The sequence below is a fragment of the Chrysochloris asiatica genome, unplaced genomic scaffold (assembly GCF_000296735.1).
Source record: "Chrysochloris asiatica unplaced genomic scaffold, ChrAsi1.0 scaffold00065, whole genome shotgun sequence".
Taxonomy (NCBI): domain Eukaryota; kingdom Metazoa; phylum Chordata; class Mammalia; order Afrosoricida; family Chrysochloridae; genus Chrysochloris; species Chrysochloris asiatica.
In genome coordinates this window covers 7,177,698-7,184,086 of record NW_006408583.1, presented here as the reverse complement: position 1 = coordinate 7,184,086, position 6,389 = coordinate 7,177,698, and positions in this window count along the sequence as shown.

Genomic DNA, 6,389 nt, shown 5'->3' with positions numbered 1-6,389 from the left:
CAGAAGCAGGCGGACACGGCCATGGGTCAAGACGCCCTGCTTCATGGGAAAACCCTGCTTGTCGTTCCCACCACTGATGCGGACAACATAACCCTGGATGAAGACACAATACATTTAAAAATTTATGTATGAGTCCTGGTGTGGTGCTGCAGGACAAGCACTGGAATTCTAACTGCAAGGACCGTGGTTCAAACTCACCAGCCACTCCTCAGAAACCCTGCATGGAGTGGTTACAAGCCATAACTTACTTGATGGCACTTAATACATTTCAAATTTATAAACTGTGTGGCCTGTATGAACACCAACAGTTTACTAAAACCAATTTGAAAGGAGCTCTGGCAGCTTATCGTAGCAGTTACCATTCAGGTTGCGAACCCTAAGGTCAGCAGTTCGAAACTACCAGCTGTTCCGTGGGATAAAGATGAGTCTTTCTGCACCCTTTAAGACTTACAGCCTCGGAATCCCTGTACAAGGTCGCTATGAGACTCCCCTGGCACATAACCACCACCATACTGGGATAAGCACCCTATTTAAAGGTTGGTGGTTCAAACTCACCAGCCACTCCTCAAAAACCCTATTCCTAACTTGGTAGACTGATGCTTGGAAGTAAACTCATCCAAGAGGAGACAATACCCTAAATTCTAACCCCAGCTTCAAAGACCATCGTTCCACCTACGGCGTTGCCATCTTTTACCTTCCACTCGTCACCCAGCGAGTCAGCTGCAACTTCTGTGGCCATTCGTTTCTCATAAAAGGTACGAAGCTTGCGTTCATCGTCCACTTCAATGAGTTTTTGGCAGCCAGTGGCTGGGAAGGAGATGTTCAGCTGAGAATTAAAAACAAAATGTAAAGGCTTATGAAATCCGCAGAATCCCCTACAAGGGTATTAAGTGGCACTGTGGGGGTAAAGCACTGGATGGGTCGGCGGTTCAAACTCACCAGCCGCTCCTTGGAAAGCCTATACAGGGTCGCTCTGAGTTGAAACCGACTCGACGACACTTAACAAACTCCCTCATCAGCGAAAATTTCAGATACGGATTCTATTCCCTAAAGCACACGTGTGCATGACGCGCGGAAGGCACCGTACTAAACTGAATCTCTGACCGATGAATTATTACAGGAGGAAAAGGTGCTTCCTATGCAGACACTGAGGGTCGGGGCCAGCAAGCCAAGCCTGCTGGAAAACGAGCAGCAGGCGCGCCTGACTCGGCAGGGCTGGAAGACGCCACCATGGCGCTCCTAGCCCGACTGAGTTTCTGCCGTAATCGCTCGTCATCCGCCCTCTTAAGCGGCCCTGGTCTCCGAGAGTCGATCTCTCTCCTGCCCCAGAACCTCCTCCACCTATAGTCAGGATTTTGGAGTGCTGGGAATGCCGCAACGCCGCGCTCTGCAGCTCGAAGGAATGAACCCCTATCTATTCCATTGCCAGCCACCACGTCCTACCTTCATAGTGAAGCAGCCGACGGCCTCCTCGGCGTCACGAAAAAGAGACCCAACTTCCGCTCAGCCCCAGTCACATAGGCGCTCTCAGTTCTCGCGAGATATGGAGCTGCTGGATAGCGGATGTGAGCTCAGATTGGCTCCACTTCCGGGGTGGGCAAATCTGCGAAAGGGCTTGAGGTTGCCAGAGTTACGTGCTTTTGCATCTGTTTGCTGCGGTAAGAACTGACCTGCTTCACTCTCCGAGGGTTAGACTCATCTTCCGCGCTCTCGCGTGGGTTCCACAGTTGGTCCTGGGCGGATCCCCACCTCGGTCCCGTACGCTGCTCTGGATGGTACCTAAGGACAATGAAAGGACTGGCATTTGGTTTCTCTTCTGCGGCTGCCCTGGCCTCACGGTCCTCCGAAAGATTTTCCCTTTCGCGTGTTCTGCGATGGGACCGGCGATTCCCAACAAGAATTTTTCCTGACCGTGGTGAATTGTTTTATCCCTTAAATATTTGTTCATTTGTCCTTCCTCACGAAATCTGCAGTCTTCGTTGGCTATATGTGACTTGCACCTTCAGTCACTTGTGTAAGCCCGTCTCCAGGTCATTATCAGATTCCTCCGAGCCGATTTTCCTCACCGCACGCAGTTCGTTCTCCACACAACAGCCGATCTGATTTTTTTTACAGCGCAAATATTTATCACTCCCTTGCTGAAAATGACTTTTACTTCCCATTGCAATTGAATACTCCGTAGTTAACTTCATAAATTATCCAGTCCCAAACGCACTTATCGCCATGCAGGCCTTTCAGATTAAATGTCACTTCAGAGAAGCCTTTACTTAAATGGGTCTCTCTCATTTATGTTATGTTACGTGCCATCCAGTTAGTTAAACTCAACAGTGACCTTGCATAGTGCTTCTGAGCAGAAAGCCTTATCTTTCTCCCACAAGGCAGCTGGTGAGCTTCACACTGACCTTGTGGGTCGTAGTCCTATGTGTATCGTACAGAGCCACTGCGCTTCCTTATTTCTTATAGTACGTGTAGTCAATTTACAGCACTTAATCATGGTATAAAAGTGACTTGTTTATGGTCTGCCCCAGCCACTAGATAATAAGTAATGGTGGGGCTCATGCTTTGTTAATTTCACTGTGCTAGACTCAGAACTCAGCTTCGTGTATGGAGCATAGTTAAATACTCAGTGAATATTTATTAACGATCATACCAGCTCTGTTCTATTAGGCTGTTAAAATGTGGCTGTGTAGAGCTGAGGAGTCCCTAGATGGCGCAAACAGTTAAGCACTTGAATACTAACTGAATGGTTGGCAATTCAAGCCCATCTACTTCTGAAAGTTCACAGCTTTGAAAATCCTATGAAACAACAATTCTACTCTATACACAATGGGATCACCATGAAAAACAGCCAGGGAGAATAAGTGGATTATTGTGCTAAATACTGAATCAGCAATGAGGTAAATAATAATAGTACAGAAAGATGTGGAAAAGATACAGCACAGTGCAGTAGTCCTCCAGAGCTTTCCTGGGAATAGCAGAAACATGAACCCAGACGACCTAACTTGAGCCCATACTCTTAAACAGTACCATGAAGAAAGTAGCATTTATAGTCTAGTAAATTCTGGTTTGGTGCTGTGGGTTAATGTGCCAGACTGCAAAGCCATTTGAACTGCAAGGTTAACAGTTCAAGCTCACCAGCTGCTTTTTGGAAACCCTGTACAGGGTCGCTATGGGTCAGAACTGACTCGACGGCATTTCACAACAACAAATACCTGTTTTGGAGTCCTGGTGTGGTGCTGTGGGTTAATGCCCTGGACTGCAAAGTCGGTTTTAACCACAGAGTTGGCAGTTCAAGCTCACCAGCTGTTCCTTGGAAACACTACACAGGGTCTCTAAGGGTCAGAACAGACATGATGGCACTTAACAACAACATCAAAAATTACCTGATGCTGTCAAATCGATTCCATGTCACAGCAGCCTTATGATTAAGAATCCGTTCTCTAGGTTGACAGGAACCCGGGTGGTGCAGTGGTTAAGCTAACCTAAAGGGCAGTGTTTGATGCCACCAGCAGCTTCTCAGGAGAGAGATGTGGCAGTCTCCTTCAGTAACGACTCACAGCCTTGGAAGCCTTATGGGACAGTTACACTTTGCTTGTAAGGGCATTCAAAAGTCAGTCAACATTTTAAAAAGTCAATATTTTTTTTCCAAGAAAAAAAAATTAAAATTCCCTAGTACACAAAAGTTTTATTTTCTAAGATCACTACATATCTATACTGATTAAACATTTACCACAATAATCACAAAATTTTGAGTTTAGATTTGCTTCACATGCGAAGTTGAAAGTTTCCGCTGAATCTTACTTGGCCATATGGCATTAATACATGTATTATTAGTGAAATAATGCTTTGTGAAACCTTTGTGTGCATTTTTCTGATGAAATTCACAAAACATAATTAACCAATTTAAAGTGAACAGTTCAATAGCATTAGAACATTCACAATGTATACACCCATCAACCTCTAATTCTAAAACATTTCCTCACCCCAAAACTAAACCTGAATCAATTAACCAGTTGCTCCATCTCCCTCTCCCTTAAGCCCCTGCCTGAGAACCGCCAATCTGTGATTTGTCTCTATGGATTTACTTATTCAGGATATTTCGAATGAATGGACTAAGAATACAGACCTCTTGGGTCCACCTTCATTCTTTCCATATAGAGATCCAGGTGTTTTAGCCCTTTTGTTGAAGAGACTACTTTTTCCCCATTGAATGCACTTGATGTATTGGTCAAAACTCAATTTTCTATACACATGGGACAGCTCTGGTGTGGTGCTGTAGGATAAGCACTGGACTGGTGACTACAAAGTCTGCAGTTCAGACATACCAATAGTTTTTGGAAACCCTCTACAGGGTCATTATAAATCAGAACCAACTCGAAAGCATACAACAACAACAACATGCATATGAGGGTTTATTTCTGAAATCTCAATTTTGTTCCACTGATCTATCCTTACCCTGTACAGGGTCGCTATGAGTTGGAACCAACTCCACGACACATAACAACAACAACAACATCCTTACCCTTATGCAAGTACCATAGTTTTGAAAACTGGTTTTGTAGTAAGTTTTAAAATTGGGAGGTGTGAGTTTCCAATTTGTTTTTATAAGACTGTTGGCAAGTTGAGGCCTCTTTCAATTCCATATGAATTTGAGAATTGACTTTGGTTTCTGCAACAAAGGCTTGGATTTTGGTATGGATTGCATTGAATAGTTGCATCTATATCTTACACATGCTTGAAAATTAGCTCAGAATGGGTCAGCAACCTAAAAGTAAGAACTAAATGCAAAAAACTAGAAGAAACCAAAAGTGAAACCCACTACCATCAATCAATCCCAGCTAACCCTGTATGGGATTTCTGATCCTGCGATTCATTACAGAGGCAGGCAGACTCATCTTTCTCCCATGGAGCAGCTGGTGAGTTTCAACTATCAACCTTGTGGTTAGCAGTCCAGTGCTTATCCTGTAGCATCAACAGAGCTCTTTCTAAGAAGAAAACAAGTAAGTCTTCAGGAGCTTGGGTTTGGCCACAGACATCGAGAACACAAGCTACAGAAACTTGGACTTAGCACAGTTGAAGCCTTTTGTATATCAATGGGCCTTACCAAGAAAGTAAATATACAAGCCTACAGAAGGTAAGAAAATATCCAGAAATCATATATCAGTTACGGGATGAATATTCCAGAATCTATAAATAACTCCTACAACTCAACAACAAAAAAGACAAGCAGCACAATTAAAGGCTAGGCACAGATTTCAATAAGACATTCTCCAGTAAAGTTATACAATAGCCAACAAGCACATTGGGCATAATTAAGTATTGTCGAGTTGCTTCTGACCCATAGCAACTCTGTACAGGATTTCTGAGAGCAGCTGGTGAGTTTGAACCGCTGGCCTTGTCTTGAGTGCTTGTCCTACTGTGTCACACTAGGACTCCACATTAGGCATTAGAGAGATACTAATCAAACCCACAGATACTTGACACCCACTAAGATAACTATTATTTTACAAAATGGAAAATAACAAGTGTTGGTGAGGACATGGGGACTTGTAATCTCAGGCATTGCTGAATAATGAAAATGGTGCAACAACTGGGGAAACCAGTGGCAATATTTCCTCAGAATTAGCAGGCAAACAAGAATGTCATTCCCAGCTCTCTACCCAGAAGATTAGAAGCAGAGACTTAAACAGATGCTTGTATATCAATGCTCATAGCAACATGATTCACAGCCCAACTGTCTAAAAAGATGAATGGATGAACAAAAAATGGTATCTCCATACAATAAAATATTATTCAGCCATAGAGAGGAAAGTTCTGTTACATGATGTAACATGGATTAACTTTGATGTTTATGAAATAAAGCACACACACACACACACACAACGGATAAATAGTGTATGATACCATTTCCATGTGGCACTGTGGGTTAATGTGCTGGACTGCAAAGTCAGTTTGACACTTCAAGCTTACCAGCCTCTCCTTGGAAACCCTATACAGGGTCACTATGAGTTGACACTTCAAGCTCACGAGCCTCTCCTTGGAAACCCTAAACAGGGTCACTATGAGTTGGAACTGACTCCACTGCAATTAACAACAACAACAACAACCTACATGAAATTATCTAGAGTTCTGGTGTGGGGCTATAGGATAAGCACTGGACTGCAAGGTCAGTTTGAAACACAAGGTCAGTGGTTAAAACTCACCAGCCGCTCCTTGGAAACTATGTACAGGGTCCTATGAGTCAGAACCGACTTGACAGCACTTAACAGCAACAACCATTTACATGAAATTATCTAGAATAGGCAAATGATTAGAGACAATAGTATGTTAGTTACAGAGGAAGAGTAAGTGGAGAGTTACTGTCCAAAAAAAAAAAATCAAATCTCTCT